The 21,178-nt window shown below is 46.1% G+C and overlaps 1 protein-coding gene and 1 long non-coding RNA gene across 15 annotated transcripts in view; both read left to right on the top strand.

Annotated features, from left to right (window-relative positions):
• The window catches only part of PTPRT (protein tyrosine phosphatase receptor type T), a 1,176,585-nt gene that overhangs the window by 136,030 nt on the left and 1,019,377 nt on the right, over window positions 1-21,178 (top strand). The window lies entirely within an intron of this gene.
• Window positions 8,960-17,041, top strand: LOC146395322 (uncharacterized). Its single transcript, XR_014832398.1, has 2 exons — window positions 8,960-10,084; window positions 13,401-17,041. It is a non-coding gene; the product is annotated as an uncharacterized LOC146395322 (long non-coding RNA).

The raw sequence follows: 21,178 nt of genomic DNA, 5'->3' as shown, positions 1-21,178 counted from the left end.
CTTGCAGACCTGAGAATGCACTTCTCTTGCTTTGAAAGTGAGCAGGAAGCTCTCATCACTGCGCTATGCAAAGGCTTGCGGAATCCTAACTGTGCGCACACCTGTTCTGTTAGCAGTTTAGGTTCTGCATGTTTATTTGTCTTCCACATTCAAAGACGTGCTTTTCATTTCCGATTTTATTTGCCCTCAGGATATCCCTGGATCCCTGCAGGTTTAACCCACACCGTGGCTGGAGATTAGTCAGAAAAATGGCCCAGGTGGCCTGGCCAGAGTTGGGGAGGATTTATCCTGCTTCTACCTTCAAATTGAGTCCTTCACGGGAAATGAGAATGATTTCCACTTGGGCAACACATTGCACGTTTCCTTTCTGCAGAGATCCCAGCTCCACTGTAGAGATGCAGTAGCCTGGGCGATGGAAACTGACACATGTGTATTAGAGCAGAGCCTGGCTGCATAATACATTGCAATAGAAGAAATGCGACAGGCCATGTGGCCTGTCCAAGTGCATGCTCCCTTCCAGCTCCCTGTTAAGCTCCCAACATCTGGGTCTGGACCAAAGAGCCCTCCTCGCTGTGTCAAATAGATTGGGAGAGATGGAGTGCGCCATATGCGCTTGAGATGATGTCATCCAAGGATACCTTCTAAAATACGTGTCAGAGTTCCCGTGGTGGCTCAGTGGTTAATGAATCCAACTAGGAACCATGAGGTTTCGGGTTCAATCCCTGGCCTTGCTCAGTGGGTTAAGGATTTGGCATTGCCATGAGCTGTGGTGTAGGTCACAGACTCCTCTTGAATCCCGCGTTGCTGTGCCTCTGGTGTAGGCCAGTGGCTACAGGTCCAATTCGACCCCTAGCCTGGGAATCTCCATATGCTGCAGGTGCTGCCCTAGAAAAGACAATAAATAAATAAATAAAATGTGTGTGTTCTTGTAGCTCAGGGTTACTCACACTTTGCTGCGGAATCCCACAAGGGCTTGTAGTTCTTAAAACTTTCTTTTAATTAGACAGTGGTCTTATGATGCTGATAGATCTCTGCTGTTCAGTGCTAAAAAGCAGGACAATGGCCTGAAGAAAAACCAAACACTGTTCATTAAGGGCTGGATGTTTATCTTCTGCATCCATGCTGAGCTTTCCCCAGAGGCTCTGCGCTGGGAATGGGCTGGTGAAAGAGCCCTGGGGAGGGGCAGATGAGTGGGTGCTTTCAGAGTTGAAGTCAGCCCATCCTTTCTGGACATCTTTGGTTCTGTGGCAGGACCTTGGTGATGAGGACGTACAGCTTCCAGAATGTGGCAGGAGGGTAGAAAAAAGAGAGCTGCCCTTCTATTTTCTGGCGGTTTTGACAGCCTGGTGTTTGCCCCATGGATCCAAACATGTAGCTACTTGATTATCTAGAAGCCTGGAATTGCAAGCCCCCGTTAGAAATCTAGTCCAACCCTCTCATTTTACAGATGGAGAAATTAAGTTCTAGAAAGTTCCAAGAGTACCTTCACTCAGCTCCCGTGGAATTGTGGAAAGAGGACAGATGTCAGGACCAAATCCGGGCTCTGCCTCTGAATGAATGATGACTTTGAGCAAGAACTTGAGTAAATTTTTGAGTCAGTGCGCATGCAAACTTTGTGGAGTTCTGCTGAGGATTCCAGGAGGGCTAATTCAGTGTTACTGTCCTTCCTGCCAAGTTGAGTTAAATGATGGACATATGGAAGTTGGGAAGTCCTTACCCAAAATTGCCAACAAGTAGATTGCTTTGCTTTTAATGACTCAGATTGTTGGCGCTCCAAACCATAGGGAGATACATCTTTTACACTGAAAAAGAGCATTCGGTCATTAGCAGACGTTATACACTTTTGTTTGGTTTTTGCTTTTAGTTAACAGTCTAATACCAAGCCATCATTTATGTATGTGGGCAGGTTTTTCAGAGGATTGGTTAAGTCTGCTCCATTCTCATCATCGACTACAGAGTTTTTCAACTCCCCCCCCCACAATCATCCTCCTAAAGAAGGTTGTAGATATTTCCCCTTAATGACCACCCCAATATACAAATTTAATACTTCAGATATACTGTATGTATATATGTCTGTGCTTTATGGCTAAAAAAGAAATGCTAGAATTTCATCGTCTCCCCCACCTTCCCTGCCCCCTGTAAGAGTTGAGACTGTGTGGTCTAGACAAAAGGCCCCAAAGGGCTGAAGCTAACCTCAGCATCTTCTTTTTTTTTTTTTGGGGGGGGGGGTCTTTTTGCCATTTCTTGGGCTGCTCCCATGGCATATGGAGGTTCCCCAGGCTAAGGATCGAATCGGAGCTGTAGCTGCTGGCCTACGCCACAGCCACAGCAACTTGGGATCCGAGCCACGTCTGTAACCTACACCACAGCTCACGGCAATGCCGGATCCTTAACCCACTGAGCAAGGCCAGGGATCGAACCCGCAACCTCATGGTTCCTAGTTGGATTCGATAACCACTGAGCCACGACGGGAACTCCAACCTCAGCATCTTCTTATTCTCACTGGAAGAAGAAAGAGTCACATGTAGTTTTGAACAATATGGAAAAATGTTGTCCTGAGTGAGGGAAATGAAAGAAGAGTACCCAGAATATGATCTATCTTATAATATTCATTGTATATTCAGCATTAAAAACATGGAAGTCTTGGAGTTCTCTTGTGGCGGAAGCAGGTTAAGGGTCTGGGGTTGTTACCGCAGTGACTTGGATCACTGCTGTGTTGTAGATTTGATCCCTGGCTCAGAAACTTGCACATGCTGCAGGCATGCCCCCCCCCCGCCAATAGTTATCACTAGGTAGCTGATTTTATTTTTTCCCCTTTCTATTAATCTGTATTTCCCCCCACTTTTTTCTACAGTGAGCATGGATTCCCTTTACAATAAGGCATCTATTATTCTGCAAAGTAAGCAAGTATTACTTGCTTCTCCCCTCTTTGTGGACTTGAAAGGATCTTGGCTGGCGACAGAAGGGCTGCCTGCAATCTAGGCTGTAGGCTGATGCCGTTTTGAACACACAGATGGGCTTTTATTCCTCTTGACTTCTTCAAATCTGCTTCTGCCTTGATCTTATGGTAAGGGACCACACCTGGACTATTTTTTTTTTTTTTTTTTGAGCTTGGTGGAAACTTGAAAGGATGTGGGCTTAAGAAGATACAAATTCCAGAATTAAGTACTAATTAAGTTCTTGGACACAAATCACTTCACACACTCCACTTAGAGGATTTGTTTAATTGACTGAGGAAATAGTTTGAAGGGGAAGAGCATTTCTTTTCATTAGTGTTCAAATGAAGTGCAAATTATAGAACTTGGGCTCCATATTTCCTAAAGATAGACGCTTTGGAGAAAGGAAGAAAAATTAGGAACGGAACTTAGTTTAAAATCAGGAACAAATGCAGTTGGGGGAGAAAAGTTTGGGCAATTTTCTACATGAATAATTTGAGAGCAGCCAACTAGTGCTGGGTTGAAGATGACTGTTTTTTTTTTTTTTCCTCCCTGCTGAGCTCAAGTTTACAGCCAGATTTTACTTTGTGTTTGTTTTATTTCATATTCAGCTTGATTCTTTAATAAAAAATGCCTCTCTGGGCGAAGAAGACAGTGTGAATATTTGACCCATGTGTCAGGGGCCTGCAAACCTACTTCGAGGAATTAGATGTTAGAGGAGTAAAGATGGCACCTGCAATTACACGGACTGGGTTATGAAATTACAAGGGTTATTAATCTGCAGGCCTCAGGGTTTAGGATGACTACCAGGTGAAGCAACAACCAGTTTCTCCTGCATGTTACATCCTTGCACAATTATAGCCGATGCATAACTATAATGTCTGTAAGGTCATTATGTTAGTTATTTTAGTTGCAGGAATTGTTTCTTGGGTTCTTCATTGCATGAATGTTGCCTCCAGATCTCAGAAATGTTGGCCACTTCCAACAATCAGTGTTGGTTCACTTGAACTCATTAGTAATAAGTGAGTGCCAGCTGTGTCAGGCTGTGAGGTTACAGGGATGAGAAAGGCAAGCTCTGGTCCCAGGGAGCCTTATAGTCTAGAGAGCTGAATCAGATGCCCACACTGGCACACACAGACCAGACCAGGAGGCATGAGATAGGCTGGGGATAAACCAGTGGAGATCCAGGGTGACCATTTTAATGGGGCAGGAACTACCAGGACAGCTGATGGCTTTGTTGTGGGAAAGAAACAATTTTTTTTTTCCCACTGTACAGCAAGGGGGTCAGGTTATCCTTAGATGTATACATTGCAGTTACAGTTTTTTCCCCCACCCTTTCTTCTGTTGCGACATGAGTATCTAGACATAGTTCTCAATGCTATTCAGCGGGATCTCCTTGTAAATCTATTCTAAGTTGTGTCTGATAAGCCCAAGCTCCCGATCCCTCCCACTCCCTCCCCCTCCCATCAGGCAACCACAAGTCTCATCTCCAAGTCCATGATTTTCTTTTCTGAGGAGATGTTCATTTGTGCTGGATATTAGATTCCAGTTATAAGTGATATCATATGGTATTTGTCTTTGTCTTTCTGGCTCATTTCACTCAGGATGAGATTCTCTAGTTCCATCCATGTTGCTGCAAATGGCATTATGTCATCCTTTTTTATGGCTGAGTAGTATTCCATTGTGTATATATACAACCTCTTCCGAATCCAATCCTCTGTGGATGGACATTTGGATTGTTTCCATGTCCTGGCTATTGTGAATAGTGCTGCAATGAACATGCGGGTGCATGTGTCTCTTTTAAGTAGAGCTTTGTCCGGATAGATGCCCAAGAGTGGGATTGCAGGGTCATATGGAAGTTCTATGTATAGATTTCTAAGGTATCTGCAAACTGTTCTCCATAGTGGCTGTACCAGTTTACATTCCCACCAGCAGTGACTGAGGGTTCCCTTTTCTCCACAGCCCCTCCAGCACTTGCCATTTGTGGATTTATTCATGATGGCCATTCTGACTGGTGTGAGGTGGTATCTCATGGTAGTTTTGATTTGCATTTCTCTTATAACCAGCGATGTTGAGCATTTTTTCATGTGTTTGTTGGCCATCTGTATATCTTCTTTGGAGAAATGTCTATTCAGGTCTTTTGCCCATTTTTCCATTGATTGATTGGTTTTTTTGCTGTTGAGTTGTATAAATTGCTTATATATTCTAGAGATTAAGCCCTTGTCCGTTGCATCATTTGAAACTATTTTCTCCCATTCTGTAAGTTGTCTTTTTGTTTTCTTTTTGGTTTCCTTTGCTGTGCAAAAAGCTTTTCAGTTTGATGAGGTCCCATGGGTTTATTTTTGCTCTAATTTCTATTGCTTTGGGAGACTGCCCTGAGAAAATATTCATGATGTTGATGTCAGAGAGTGTTTTGCCTATGTTTTCTTCTAGGAGTTTGATGGTGTCCTGTCGTATATTTAAGTCTTTCAGCCATTTTGAGTTTATTTTTGTGCATGGTGTGAGGGTGTGTTCTAGTTTCATTGCTTTGCATGTTGCTGTCCAGGTTTCCCAGCAATGCTTGCTGAATAGACTTTCCTTTTCCCATTTGATGTTCTTGCCTCCCTTGTAAAAGATTAATTGACCATAGGTGTCAGGGTTTATTTCCGGATTCTCTATTCTGTTCCATTGGTCTGTCTGTCTGTTTTGATACCAGTACCACACTGTTTTGATGACTGTGGCTTTGTAGTATTTCTTGAAGTCTGGGAGAGTTATGCCTCCTGCTTGGTTTTTGTTTCTCAGGATTGCTTTGGCGATTCTGGGTCTTTTGTGGTTCCATATAAATGTTTGGATTGTTTGTTCTAGTTCTGTGAACAATGTCATGGGTAATTTGATAGGGATTGCATTGAATCTGTAGATTGCTTTGGGTAGTATGGCCATTTTCACAATATTGATTTTTCCAATCCAGGAACATGGAATATCTTTCCATTTCTTTACATCTTCTTTGATTTCTTTGATTAAAGTTTTATAGTTCTCGGCATATAGGTCCTTTACCTCCTTGGTCAGGTGTATTCCGAGGTATTTGATTTTGTGAGGTACAATTTTAAAAGGTATCATATTTTTGTATTCCTTTTCTAATGTTTCATTGCTGGTATACAGAAATGCAACTGACTTCTGAATGTTAATCTTATATCCTGCCACTTTGCTGAATTTATTAATCAGTTCAAGGAGTTTTGGGGTTGAGTCTTTAGGGTTTTCTAGGTATAGTATCATATCATCCGCATACAGTGACAGTTTGATCTCTTCTCTTCCTATATGGTTGCCTTTTATTTCTTTTGTTTGTCTAATTGCTGTGGCTAAGACTTCCAAAACGATGTTGAAGAGCAGTGGTGAGAGTGGGCATCCCTGTCTTGTTCCAGATTTGAGTGAGAAGGCTTTCAGTTTTTCCCCATTGAGTATTATATTTGCTGTGGGTTTCTCATAAATGGCTTTGATTATATTCAGGAATGTTCCCTCTATACCCACTTTGGCGAGGGTCTTGATCATGAATGGATGTTGAACGGAAGGAAACAATTTTTAAGAGGAGCTGGAAAGAAGAGATAGATCAATTCTTTTCTTTTCTTTTCTTTTCTTTTCTTTTCTTTTCTCTCTCTTTCCTTCCTTTCTTTCTCTTTTTCTTTCTTTTCTTCCTTCCTTCCTTTCTTTCTTTCCCTTTTTTAGGGCCACACCTGCAGCATGTGGAATTCCCAAGCTAGGGGTCCAGTTGGAGCTGTAGCTCCTGGGCTGTGCCACAGGCACAGCCACGCAGGATCCAAGCCTTGTCTGAAACCTAGACCACAGTTCGTGGCAACGTCAGAGCCTTAACCCACTGAGTGAGGCCAGGGATCAAACCCGTATCCTCATAGATATGAGTCGGCTTCATTAAGACTGAGCCAAGATGGGAACTCCGAGAACAGATTTTTTTGTTTCAATGTAAACTTTTGGTTTGAGTTTGGGTTCCCTAAAAGCACACCCGAGATGGGAGCCCATGTGAAGGTAACTTAATTGAGAATACACTCTGAGGCAGCCTAGCATACCTAAGAATCATGGGGATGGCTTGTTTAAACCCCAGTTGCTAGGCTCCACCTGCAGGGTTTTTGATTCAGGAAGTCTCCAGTAGGGCTTGAGATGTGCATATGTCACAAATTCCTGGGAGATGCTGATGACGTGGGTCTGGGGACCACACCCGGAGAACCACTCACTGCTCTAAGGAGACGGGAGGTGGAGGAGGTGGGAGCCAAGGAAGGATGTGACCTTGGCTGGTGTCCAGCTGTGGCCTGACTCTCTGGGAGGCCTTTGGGAACACAAACGCTGCCAAAATTGGTCCCACCCTGAGGTGAAGTGGGGAGGCCCTCTGTCTCTCTACATCCTCGTCTTTGTCAGTCATTGGCTGCTGCTCTGTGGAGATGGTGGGTGGTCCCGGTTTGGTGGAGGGCAGTTTGGCAAAGGCAGTAGCCGTGAACCATTCACCTCTAGGGAATGGTTCCTTCCTGGTGAAGAGAATCTGACCAGGGCCCCAGCACCAGCAGCATCTCTCAAATTTTCAGGGTTCTCACTGACTCAGATATTTTTAAAAAAGACACTAAAAAACCTGAAGTTCCCATTGTGGCTCAGCAGTAAAGGACCTGGACTATTACCCATGAGGATGCGGGTTCAATCCCTGGCCCTGCTCAGTGGGTTAAGGATCTGGCATTGCTGTGAGCTGTGGTATAGGTCACAGATGTGGCTCAGATCTGGCATTACTGTAGGCCGGCAGCTACAGCTCCAGTTTGACCCATAGCCTGGGAACTTCCATATGCCATGGGTGCAGCCCTAAAAAAATACCAAAAAAAACGCTAAAAAACCAGACAGGGCCATCCAAACACATCCATAGACCAGATGTGATTCGGCTCACAGGCTGCCTCTTGGTCACTTTGAGGCTGAAGGTTTTTCTACCTTTTTTTTTTTTTCTAAGACGACATATTCTGGGGCTGGTGGATTCCTTCCAAATGGCTTGACACATTCACCTTAAGAACCCACAATGAGCTCGGTTCTCCAGAACATTTTCCCCAGCAAAATAAGATGCTTTTCTAACTGATCTTGTATAAATCACAGGAAGGCTATCCAGACTCTTCCAAACTGGAGCGACCGTTCTGCAGGTTGTTATACACGACTAACCCATTATTATAGCCCCAAAGGAGTTGAGGGACTCCCACCTCATTTCTGGGGGAGCCCATTTCACACCTGAATAGCTCTTATTTGAAAAAGTCAGCCCGATGCTCATTACAAACTTGCCTTTGCGAAAAGACATCCCACTGCTTCTCCTTAAGTGCCTCCCCCCACCAACAAAGTCCCTTCCTTGTCAGACCAGAAATAATTCTTCCTCCTCCATGGTGCTTACCTCTTTAGTTAATGTTGTAAAGGAGAGATCAAGGGTGAATAAATAGAATGTGGTTATATTATTTATTATAGCCTTTTCGGATTCCCACTTAGGGTAATAATGGTGAGTCAAATCCATTTTGTTTCTATTCAATTTGCTAGTATGTGCCAAATGTCATCATTTTGAAGTTAATGTAATATTGCAGATGATTTGCTGCTGCAGATGGAAACCGTTAGCGCACCGTCCAGTCCACAGCCATGGATGCCAGAAGTTCCCTGGGTGGTGGGAGGATCAAGCCATGATTCCGGGTGTACCAGCTGGATGGACCTGTTGACCAAGGGGGCCTGGGGTACGCTGTGTGCCAGGGTTGGGGAGGTCCTATGCTTTGGGAGTGAATTCAGCCTGGGGCCATGATTGGGACCAAGCGTGTGTTGGGGGCTGCCTATGCCAGTTCCCCAAGCCTAGGGTTGAGGGTCGGGAGAGGCTGGCACTTACAGTCTTGGAGTCTTAATTCGCTTTGGTCCCTAAGCTGCATCCTCCTCATTTAAACTTATTCACAGCCTCCTGATGCATGGCCTCACTTACCTAGCACCTGCAGCTTCTTCCACCTCCTCTTCTTCCTCTTCCTTCTTCTCCTCCGCCTCCCCCTCACTTTCACTGTATTTGGTGCCACCAGTTACCTCCTTTCCACGGCTCTTCTTCTCACCTGCCCTTCTCTTGACCTCCTGCCCACACCCTCTTCAGTGTTATTTCTGGCTCTGCTTTATTCCTCTGCCCTGTAAGGATCAAGATGCTCCAGTGTATGCCCCGGTCCTTCATCCTCCACTGCCCTGAGGATGACCCCTGCATCTCTCTCTCTCTGGCCTTGATCTTGCTCTTAAACCCCAGTCCAGCATGGATAACCTCCTGCTGTGATTTCACCTCCTTGTCCCACAGGTATAAATGCAACAGGTCACAAACTAAGCGTCCCCTTTCCTCATTTGCTGCTTCTCCTTTATTTCTGTTTTGTTCATGGTGGTGTCCTCTTGCCAGGTACTCGGGAGTAAATCGAGGACTTCCCTTTTGATAAATATTGTTAAAGCTCTTGACTTTGAAAGCCCATCCCAGGTCCTATCATGGCCCTGCCTCAAAATCCCGCCGCCTTTAAAAAATGTTTTTTGAATTTAAAACATTTATTAAGGTGAGATTCCCACAACATTAAAATGATAACACGACCGTCTTAAAGTGAGCCTTTGGGAGTTCCCAGGTGGTGCAGCAGGTTAAAGATCAGGCGTTGTCACTGCAGAAGCTTGGGTCACTGCTGTGGCTCAGGTTTGATCCCCGGCCCAAGAACGTTCACATGCTATGGGCATGGCTACAAAAAGGAGCCTTTGACTGGCATTGAATCCATGCACAGTGTTGTTAACCACCACCTCTGTTTAGTTCCAAAACCATTCCATTGCCCCCAAAGGAAATCTTGTACCCATTAAGTACTTTCTCCAACTATTTCCTTTTTCCCCAGCCCCTGGCTACCATTATTCTGCCTTCTTCCCTATGGATTTATCCATTCTGGATATTTCATATAAATGGACTCATAAAACATATGACCATTGCCATTGGTCTTCTTTCATTTAGCATGATGTCTTTGAGGTTCATTCACATTGGAGCCTGTATCAGTCCTTCATTCCTTTCTTACGGGCAAATAATATTCCTTTGTGTGTATATAGCAGCATTTGTTTATCCATTAATTTTTTTTTGTCTTTTTGTCTTTTGGGGACCACACCCGAGTCATGTGGAGGTTCCCAGGCTAGGGGTTGAATCGTAGTTGTAGCCGCTGGCCTACACCACAGCCACAACGCAGGATCCTTAACCCACTGAGCGAGGCCAGGGATCGAACCCATAATCTCATGGTTCCTAGTCGGATTCGTCTCCACTGTGCGATGACAGGAACTCCTGTTTATCCATTAATCCTTTGATGGACATTTGGGTTATTTCTGTCTTTTAGCTATTGTACGTGGTACTTCTCTGAACATGTATGTGCATGTATTGGCTTGGGTAGACTCTTGCTGTAGAACTCAATTTTAGGGTTTAACAAATATTTCTGTAAAGGGCTAGATAGTATTTTTAGTTTGGGGGGGGGCCATGGGTCTCTATCTCAACTACTCACCTGTGCCATTGTAGCGCAAAAGTAACCATGGAAAATATATGTAAATAAATGGGCTTGGCTGTGTGCCAGTAAGCTTGATTTATTCAAAAAGGAGATGGGCTAGATTGGCCCACAGGTTGCAGTTTTCTGACCTCTGTTGCAGAACAAAATTAATTGAATTCATTCATTCATTCATTCATTCATTCACAGTAGTATTCAAAGTCCATCCTGATTGTGTGCCCTCCCTAACTTTCCACCACTCTCAGCCACACCCCACAGTTCAGAGGGACAGGGTAGAGGTGACCCCAGGAGGACAGAGGAAAATGAGACAGTGTGGGTGGAGGATAGAATGGCCAGAAATTACCCTGGGAGGAAACTCTGGTTTCAGCCCCCAGGGGCTTGGATGCCCGGTTGATAAACTCATGAACAGTGCTTGTCTGCCATCCTTCTTCAGGCAGAGCAGGGGCTTCCACACTTTCTCGGGCAGATAAAACAGTCTGGAGATGTTCCCGTTTCAGTGTTAGAGAGACCCTTCTCAGTGGAAGCCATGCCGGAGCCTCTGCAAAGTTCCTGGATTCATCTCATTTTAAAGGATGGAAGGGAGGAAGTTCATTGTCTGGAACATCCTCTCTGAAAGAGTTGTAACTCACCAAGCTTGCGGAGAAGTGCTCTTGTAGGTGACAGCAGGGCCTCCGGGGACGAATAAAGAAGTGTTTATGGCTAGAAACCGAGCTGAGTCCTTCTTGCATGAGCAGGAAGCCATCTGGGGGACATAGACTGTGGGGGGGGGGGAGCGACTTTGTCCTTGTGCCTCATACAGCCACCTGCCACGTGGACAGTTTATGTAATTTTGGAAGGAGAGACTTTGGAAGAACAAAATGTCAGAGTGGGAAATGTGGTTTCCAGAGATGTTTTGTTGAGAGAATATTCTGGCTGGTGGTGGTTTTTTGGTTTTGTTTTGTTTTCTCTGTGTGTGTGTGTTTGTTTTTGCTTTTAAGGGCCACACCTGTGGCATATGGATGTGCCAGGGCTAGGGATTGAGTAGGAGCTGCAGGTGCCAGCCACGGCCACAGCCACATGGGATCTGAGCCGCGTCTGCCACCCACACCACAGCTCACAGCAATGCCAGATCCTTAACCCACTGAGTGAGGTCAGGGATGGAACCCACCTCCTCATGGATACTAGTTGGGTTTGTTACCATGGAGCCACAAAGGGAACTTTTTTTTTTTTTTAAGGCCCCCACTTTGACAGATAAGGCATATGTAGACAACTGGCAAGGTGGCCTGGGAGTGATAGGATCAGGGAACAGAGCCTTGGTTTTCCTGAGGGCTAGACTTGCAAAGGGTTTACCTCTCTGCACCTCCATGTCCCGGTCTGTAAAGCAACAGGTCTTCCACGCTGAGCCCCTTGCTGTTCAGCAAACCGTGAGTCTGCTGGTCCCAGCCAGCTTGGCTCAATGAGGCAGCACAAGCTGGTTTCCATCTTCGGACCTTCCCGGCCCACTTTGTACACACACAGCCTCCCCACGCATGAACCTCCTTCCCACCGCATCTGAGTTCCCCCTCACACCAGCCTCAGACTGGCAGACATCGTCCTGGATCTTTGTGTAAAGGTAACCTCTCTTTGTGTATAGCTCTGGGAAATTCCATTTTTCTATCAAGAGATCTTCGGATTAAGTCCTTGGAAGCGGGCTCATGGCTTTCTGGGAGACATTCTCTTCCCTGACCAGGTCATAGCCAGCTAGACGATCACCAAAATCCTTTCCTTTATTCCTTTTGAGCCACAGTCATTAGATGTGGTTTAGTCATTTCCTAGACCCTCTGGTCGTTAGATGGGGGCCTGTATTGCATTCTGGCCAGTGGCGTGTGGTGACTGTGATATATATATATGCCACATTCGGATCTGGCTCATAAATCCCTGCCGTATATGACTTGTCCTCTTCCCTTGTCTGCAGAAAACAGGGCATGAGATTTGGTGGACCTGTAGGAGCCTGGGTCCATGAATCTTTGTTGGAGTCTTGCTTGAGGGCCAAGAAAATGTTTATGTTTTAAGGTACCACCAAGATATTGAGACTATTTGATATCGCAGCTTGGGCCTGCTGACCAGTCCCCCTAGTGGCCGGAACTGGGCTTGCACAGATCCATCCTGCCCGCCCCTGCCCGCCCCTGCCCGCCACCCAAGTCTAGAGCACGGCTCCTCAGGAGGTGGCTTGGTGAAGGCCTTGGCCATGAGTGGGAAAGACCATCTTCAACAGAGGACAAGCCATGTCAGCGTCAGAGGAGAAGGCAAATGCGAAGCCAGGAGGGGATCCGGATCATAGTAATAGGTGCTAGCTTGCAGAACCATGACTATGTCTAGAAATAACCTCTGCTGTTGGCGCAACCGAGTGCTGGGATTTTCCTGCCTACTGGTTCCTGACACTTCCATTAACCTTTTTGTGGGGGCTGTACTGAGAATCTTATGATGAGCAGGTGGTGGGTCATGGACGTGTTGCCAGAGGCAGCCTGAGACATGTGGGCTTCCTGTTGGACACGAGCCAGCTCCTGTCTGGGCTCTAGAAGACTTAGTTGAACTTGATATTGGTGGAGAAAAAGGCATGAGGAACCCACACACATTTCAGAGCTTGAAGCCACAGCTTGCAGGCTGACTTATGGTAGAATTTGATCAAGTAACCTTTGTCCCACGGAAGCTGGATGATGGCGTACGTTTCTTTGTTGTTGTTTCCCAGTTTGAGCTAATTTAATAGAAATTTTGAGAGGGGAGTTCCCATTGTGGCTCAGCAGGTTAAGAGTCTGACATACTGTCTGTGAAGATGCATGTTTGATCCCCTGGCCTCGCTCAGTGGGTTAAGGATCCAGCATTGCCGCAAGCTGTGGGTGTAGGTCACAGATGGCGCTTGGATCTGGTGTTGCTGTGGCTGTGTGCTGTAGGCCGGCAGCTGCAGCTCCAATTTGACCCCTAGCCTGGGAACTTCCATATGCCATGGGAGCAGCCATAAAAAAATTTTGAAAAAAAAGAAAAGTTGTTGGGATCTCTTGAAAAGCTGTTGTTCACTGGTAAATACAAGGAAAGTCAAATCATAAAACTGTCATACTGTTAGCACGTTTATTTCCTGAAGAACCCAAAGGGGACTGCGAGTCAGTGAGTCTTTATTCCCTGAGACCTCTGGACAGTTCGGACCTGACTTGGGTTGGTGATGGAGCATAACACCTGCCGTCTCGCGCAGCTTACTCTTGGGTTGGAGTGGCCCCTGTTTAGGTAGTCACTGCTTCCTTCTTTCTCAGGGGCCTTCCACAGGTCTTTAGAATGTCCTCAGTTCCCCACCTTTCAGGACGACACTGAGGGATTTCTGCCAAAAGGGAGTCACCTTACGCCCTTGAGTTGGTTTGTCCCAAGACCGGCACAGCACTTATCCGCAGAAGTTGGCTCTTCGGCTGGCTAAAGACAGGGGACAAAGATGTTCCCCAGATGAAGGATGGTTAGAGTCATTTCCTGGAAGATAGGTTGATGAACACCTTTGCACCTCTGAGCCCATTGCTGTGTGGTTCCCTCCATTCATTTGCCATAGAATCACCATTATTGCTCAGTCTTCTACAGCCTCACGCTGAGACTCTCTTTTCTACCAAGACTGGAAACTCTCATTCACCTTTGCTCCAGCACCAGAGAAATTATTGTAAGTATCAATAGAACTAACCGTTTTCCACAAAGCAATTTTCTGAATGTGGAAGGTGACCAAAAAACAAGGCATGGTGCCTGTCGCTTCTAGCATTAAAAAACCTCCCAAACCAGATTGCTATAGGTTTGAAATTTGCCATGCTGACGTCTCTCTCATCTATAAAGAAAAACACTCTTAGGAAGAAACTAATACAAAAGGACAATAGAGTCCAGAATTCTTTTTCCCCCCTAATGACCTCATTAGAGAAATTACACCCTGGGTAACAATATAGTGGAAAACTCCCCGTGGAGTTACTTAGGCTGAAAATCTGATGCCTTGAAAAGAAAATGTGTAACTGTCAGCAGTATTCAGGTTTGACTTCATCTCAGATTCCATGGCCCATATTCATATATAAACATGAATTCTTTCATCTGCATATATTTGGTATTCATTCTTGATTATCTCTCCTAGCATCACATTAAAGTGATGGCACGCCACAAAAGAGTGTGTGTGTTGGTTTTCAGCGAGGGCTAATAGCGAGGGAACATTTAGCAGCTTGAGATCTACCCAGCAACGTGAAGTGGAGAATTGAAGCTGTTACTCAGATTATTACTTCTCATTATTATTAATTAACAGGAATAATAGAAGCTGCTGTTTATGGAAGGCCTACTCTTTTCCCAGGTGTTGGGCACGTATCATCTCCAACCCTGACAACAGCCTGCAGCCAAGGTTCAGATGTGTTAAGTGACTCACCCATGGTCACCAGCCCGGGAAGAGACAAAGAGAGCTTCAAAGCCAGGGCTGTTGGCTTCCAAGGCTTTTCTTTGTTTTGGAGTTAAAAAATCAGCTGTAGCCCCAGACAGTTAAACATGCACTTTGGAAATGCATAGATTGAATTTTGACAGGTGTGTGCATTCGCGTCCCCACTACTTGGATCCCGGGGTGGAACATTTTTCATCACCTAGAAATTTCCCTCTTGCCCCTTTGCCATCTCTCCCCTCACACCCAGCCCCAGGCAACCGATGCCCTGATTTTGGTCACTATCACTTAGACGGGTATTTTTCTAGACCTTTATGGAAATAGAATCCTGCGGCATCTACCCTCTTACGTTCATCTCCTTCTGTTCAGCACATTGTTCTGTGTGTCAGTCGCTTGTTCATCCAAGGCTCCAGGGTCACGCTTTCAGCTGAGCTCCTGTTCTGTATATATTGGACGAGAGCTGTTCTTCCCAAATTGTGGCAGTTCCTTCGTGGTGAAGGCGGGGGCAGAGACGTGGGGATGAGAGTTTGCTGGTGGGATTTTGTGGGCTCAGAACAGACGGGGGTGAAGAGGTACCTTGAAGTTTTGCCAGCTCATTTGCAAAATGTGCCAATGATAGTTTCTTTACGGATTTGTTGTGAGGACTAAAGGGATGAAAGGATGTGGCATCTAGAACAGTGCTGGCCATCGTAGCATGTGCCCAGTACATATTCGTAGTCAATTGTGTTCCTCGTGGAAGGCGTGGGTTCAAGGTGGCGGGTGGCATTCCACGCAGCCGAGCTGCCCACGGCCCATGAGTTGGGTGGGGCATCCAGGACACACCCTTTGCCGATGACCTCTGGCAGCCCCTCTGGGCTCTTGGTCCAAGAGGATTTTGAAGCATTGAGTGTGACTAGGACAAGGAAGGATGGAGAGATGCTCAGATGGAGGCAGCATAGGTGTGATGGTTCAGACCTCTGGGCTCTGTCAGGAGGAGGAGGTGGGCAGATGTCATCCTCCTGGCCCCTTGGGTGGGAGTGTCAGGGACCAGGATTCAGGAAGGGAGGAGGCAGCACTTGAGGAGTTCCTGTCGTGGCTCAGTGGTTAACAAACTGGACTAGCATTCTTGAGGACGTGGGTTCGATCCCTCCTTGCTCAGTGGGTTAAGGATTTGGCATTGCCATGAGCTGTGGTGTAGGTCACAGACATGGCTCAGATCCTGATTTGCTGTGGCTGTGGTGTAGGCCAGTGGCTATAACTCCAATTCGACTCAGCCTGGGAACCTCCATATGCCATGGATGGGCCTTAAAAAGACCAAAAAAAAAAGGGGGGCGGGGAAGCACACTTTGAGCCCTGGCCCTGCCATGCGTGGCACAGTAGAGTGGGTCTGTGGTCCCCGGGGGAGGAAGAGCGGGGAAATTCATTTTGATGCCAGATTTTCGCAGACATATATTGAGCCCTTAGAATGAACTCCATGCTATACTAAGTACTTTCACTGGTTTGTCTTTTCTCCTCCCTGGCTTACTCTCTCTTGCTGTTTAGCTTCTAAGCTACCTTGTATCTAGGTATTTAGATCTTATTTTATAGTTAAATGTTTCAAGTTATAATTTACATACTGTAAAGTACATGGATCTTAAGCCTGAGATTCAGTAAGTTTTGACACGTGCATACACTCCTATATAACCTACAGTCTTAGCAGGATGCAGAATGTTTCTATTATTCCAGAAAGTTCCTGCGTGCCCCTTTGCACTTAGTCCCTCTTGTTCTAGGAAACAGGCTGTTCTCTCTTTGATACTTTTTGTCTGTTCTAGAACACCGTAGGAATAGAATCATCCGGTGTGCACTGCTCTTGTGGCTGGCTTCCGGGGAAGAACGTGCTTGTCCTGGTTAAGTGCTGAACGCCTGCAGGCACTGGGCTCGGGACATTTGTCTTGTTTATTTAGTTGAGTTTTCACAGTAATCTTGCACAGTAGGTGTTTTTGCCCTCATATGGCACACGAGAATACTGAAGTTTAAAGAAATGAAAGGGAAATAACTTGGTTACATGGGTGAAAAGTGACAGAGCCTGAATTCAAGTTTGGATCTGTCAGCTGCACGAGCTTTGCTGTTTCTGTAGTAATACAACCTGGTTTTTCTCAGTCTTGGTGTATTGCATTTTACATTCTATTGTATTGTATTGCAAACTGCAGTACCTTCTCAAAAGATAAAAAGAACCTCTGTGAGTTCTCTTGTGGCTCAGTGGTAAGCGAACCTGACTCGTATCCATGAGGACACAGGTTCGATCCCTGGCCTTGCTTAGTGGGTTAGGGATCCAGCGTTGCTCTGAGCTGTGGTGTGGGTCACAGATGCAGCTCAAATCTGGTGTCAATGTGGCGGTGATGTAGGCTGGCAGCTGTAGCTCCAATTTGACCCCTAGCCTGGGAACTTCCATATGCCTTAGTGCGGTCATTAAAAAAAAAAAAAAAGACGAAAAGAACTTCTGCTTACAGTTGGATAATTGGAGCATGGCGAGTGGAGCATGGTTTCCCTTGGCTATTCCTGATTACTTCTCAGGGCTGACCATTGTTTGGTGTTGTTTTGGGTCAAGTATTTATTACTTCATGATGGATTGTTCACATGGCGATTCCAATTCAGAGCGAAGGCCTGGGTCTGGGGAGTGTGGCCATGTTAAGATTTGGAATCTCTTGGTTCAGCATCACTGTGTTGGGTCAGGTTTTCTTTTCTTTCCGTCCTCCTGGCCCAGGCTCCTCTTCCATCCCCCTCTCTCATCTCCCTCTCCCACCCTCCTCCCATCCCCCTCCCAGCCCCTTTCCCATCTCCCTCTCCTACCCCCCTTTTCTATCCTCTCCATTCCCCTCCCCTCCCCCTTCCCACCCTCCCCTCCCCCTTTTCCCCACCTCCCTCCCCCCTTCCATCCTCCCCTCCTGCCCCCTCCCATCCTCTTCTCCCATCTTCTTTCTTTTTCTCACTCTTTCCCTCCATCCCTCCCTTGCTCTTGTTCCCGTTCACTTGATCCAGTGTCTCTCTTTCTCCTTCTCATTGTCACTTTCTTTCTCCCTCCCTCTCTCTTTCTTTCTCCCTCCCTCTTCTTCTCTCTCCTTTTCTCCCTCTTTCTTTCTCCCTCCCCCTCTCTCAACTGTCACTTCTCTTGCCTTCCTACTCTCTCTCTCTTTTTCTTGTGTTCCTGCTCTTTTCTGTTTTACTCCCGTACTCTTCCTCTCTCCTAAGAGAAAGGTCACCTAAGACATTATGTTTGTGGGGGCAGCTGGGTAGAGGATGCAGGCAACTCCCTACACTCTCTCTCTGCAACTTCTTATGCATCTTATAGCTACTTCAAAATTAAAAGTTAAAAAAAAATTTAAGTGATAACGTAGGTTCTGAACCATGAAGTTCTGAGTCAGGAACTCGGCATCGTAACTGGGCAAGAGGAGTGCGGTACCCGCAGAGAGTTGCCTCTCTCCAGAAATCTGAACAGTTGAGACCACGGTGCTATGGAAAGGCCACCAGGCCCTCCAGTCCCTGAAGCTTCTGCACCTGCTCTGCCGCTTTCCAACCCTGTGCTTGAGGGCGGGCACTGGGGTCTCCGCACACCATTGTTTCTATGCAAAACATGGATGATAATTCCTTTCTCACCTGTTGCTTCATTCATTCATTCATTCATTCATTCACCTTGACCCAGAGTGTTCTATGTACCAGACCCTGTGTTAGGCATCGAGTGGGGAATGTTTTCTGACATTTATATTCTAGAAGGGAGACAAAGAATATACAGATGATCATCCAGGTAAAGGTGAGCTTCCTCTAACACGATGCTCAACTCTCTGCAGGTACCACACTCCTGTTGCCCAGTTATGATGCCGAGTTCCTGACTCAGAACTTCATGGTTCAGAACCTATGCCATCACTTAAAAAATTTTTTTTTAACTTTTAATTTTGAAGTAGCTATAAGATGCATAAGAAGTTGCAGAGAGAGAGTAGGGAGTTGCCTGCATCCTCTACCCAGCTGCCCGCAAACATAAGGTCTTAGGTGCACCTTAGTACACTGTCAACACAGGAAGTTGTTCATGGAAAGACCTTATTCAGACCATGCCAGTGTTGACATGCATTCTTTTCCTCCTCCTCTTCCTCCTCCTCCTGCTCATTCTTTTCTCACACAAAGTTCTGTGAGATTTGATGTGTATACATGCATTCAAGTGACCATCCCCAAAGTCAGGAAGCAGAACTCTTGCAAAACTGCAAAGAAAGTTCCTCGTGGAGTTGCCGTTGTGGCTCAGTGGGTTAAGAATCTGACTCGTATCTATGAGGATGTGGGTTCGATCCCTGGCCTCTCTCAGTGGATTAAGGATCTGGTGTTGCTGTGAGCTATGGCATAGGTTGCAGATGCAGCTTGGATCTGGCATTGCTGTGGCTGTGGAGAAGGCTGGCAGCTGCAGCTCTGATTCAACCCCTAGCCTGGGAACTTCCATATGCCATGGGTGTGGCCCTAAAAAAAGAGAAAAAAATTCCCTCGTGTTACCACGGAATAGTGACTCTTGTCTGCACCCCTAACCTGTGGCAACTACTTCCCTGTTTCTCCAGCTAGAATTTTGTTATCTCAAGAATGTTATGTAAAAAGAATCAGACAGTATGTAACCTTTTGAGGTTGGCCTTTTTTTCTGCCTCACCATAATCCCCTGGAGACCCATCAAAGTTGTTGTGTGTATCAATAGTTCACGTTGTCATCACTTTCAAGATAAAAGGAATCAGACATAGGACACTCGAGAAAGAAGTTCCTTTGTGAAAATACTCACTTTGTTTTCAAGGCTAACCTTTGCTGGGTTCCTTCCCCCTCAGAGAGCTGGAACAGTTAATCTATTTGAGTCTGATTAGCAAGTTGGTAAATTGGTAGATTATTAATTTTATTATTGGATTTGTAAATGTTTTTCCACCTCTTAGAGCAACAATTTTTATCGTGAGTCCTAGGTTTTGCTTTGATCTTTATGTATTTGAGAAACTGTGTCCAACTAGAAAGTGTTCTTTGCATTTTTGAGGTTAATGCTAGGTGCTTGAATGAACACACCGCTCACTATTAGTAGCTTCACACAGTACAATTGTCTCTTTCACTCCAGCAATGGACTGTGTGTGTTTGCCTTTTCTTTAAAACGCTTTTCTTGGAGTTCCCGTCTTGGCACAGTGGTTAACGAATCTGACTAGGAACCATGAGGTTGCGGGTTCGATCCCTGCCCTTGCTCAGTGGGTTACCGATCTGGCGTTGCTGTGAGCTGTAGTGTAGGTCACAGCCACGGCTCAGATCCTGCATTGCTGTGGCTCTGGCGTAGGCTGGCAGCTATAGCTCCAATTTGACCCCTAGCCTGGGAACCTCCATATGCTGCAGGAGCGGCCCAAGAAATGGCAAAAAGACAAAAAAAAAAAAAAAAGCTTTTCTCCATAAAATGGTTTGGAGACCTAGGTCCTTTCTGTTGGGAACCTCTGCTATCTCTTGGGACCTTGACGTCCTCTGGGTCCAGCCATCAGGTGGGGGGATGGGACAGATTGCATGTTGGCACGAGTCATGCTTGGAAGTGACAGCCTACATCACTTCCCTTCCCGTGTCATTGACTAGAATGCATTCCTGTGGAGTCCCTGTGTGGCTTAGCAGGTTAAGAACCCGAAATAATGTCCGTGAGGATTCGAGTTCGATCCCTGGCCTTGCTCAGTGGGTTAAGGATCCAGCATTGCCACAGCGTGCGGTGTAAGTTGCAGATACAGCTTGGAGGCTGCATTGCTGTGACTGTGGCGTAGGCTGGTAGCTGCAGCTCCAATTCGACCCCCAGCCTGGGGACTTCCATAAGCTGCAGGTGTGGCCCTAAAAAAAAAAAAAAATGCAAAAACTAAAAAGTTTTTTTTTTCTGTGGCTGGACTCACCTTTGAGGTAGTAGAATATGAGTGATGGGAGGGTTGGGAAGAGATAGTTCCTGCTGGCAGCCACATCTTAAGGCAGCACCGCGCCGTGGAAGACGGGAACGGCAGTTCTTCGGTGGATGGCTGACTGCCTCCATCCCCAGTCGCAGAGCCCATTAACCATCTCAGCAGCAGCCTAATGGGTGAGGATCTAAGAGCTCAAGTTCTGGATTTTCAGCCAAGGCGAATCATTTCCCCTTTCCCGATCTTGGGTTTCTTAACTGCAAATGGTGGGTTAAGCTAGAAAATTCCAAAGGTTCCTCTCTCACATTTAATGGAGTTATGTTGTGGCTCAGTGTATGGGTCTGGGGCACATTGGAAAAAAAGCTCGCTGAGATCCAGGCCGAAGCTAGGTTCAATAAACCTTGGCATCTGTAATGCCAACCCCGTGCTTACTGCCACCCCCTCACC

The sequence above is a fragment of the Sus scrofa genome, chromosome 17 (assembly GCF_054392235.1).
Source record: "Sus scrofa isolate SSC_HxYL_T2T_F1_AM1 chromosome 17, Sscrofa_HxYL_maternal_Yorkshire_Landrace_v2.0, whole genome shotgun sequence".
NCBI classification, from domain to species: Eukaryota; Metazoa; Chordata; class Mammalia; order Artiodactyla; family Suidae; genus Sus; species Sus scrofa.
Note: the sequence above shows the minus strand (reverse complement) of the source record. Positions and strands in the feature narration are given on the sequence as shown.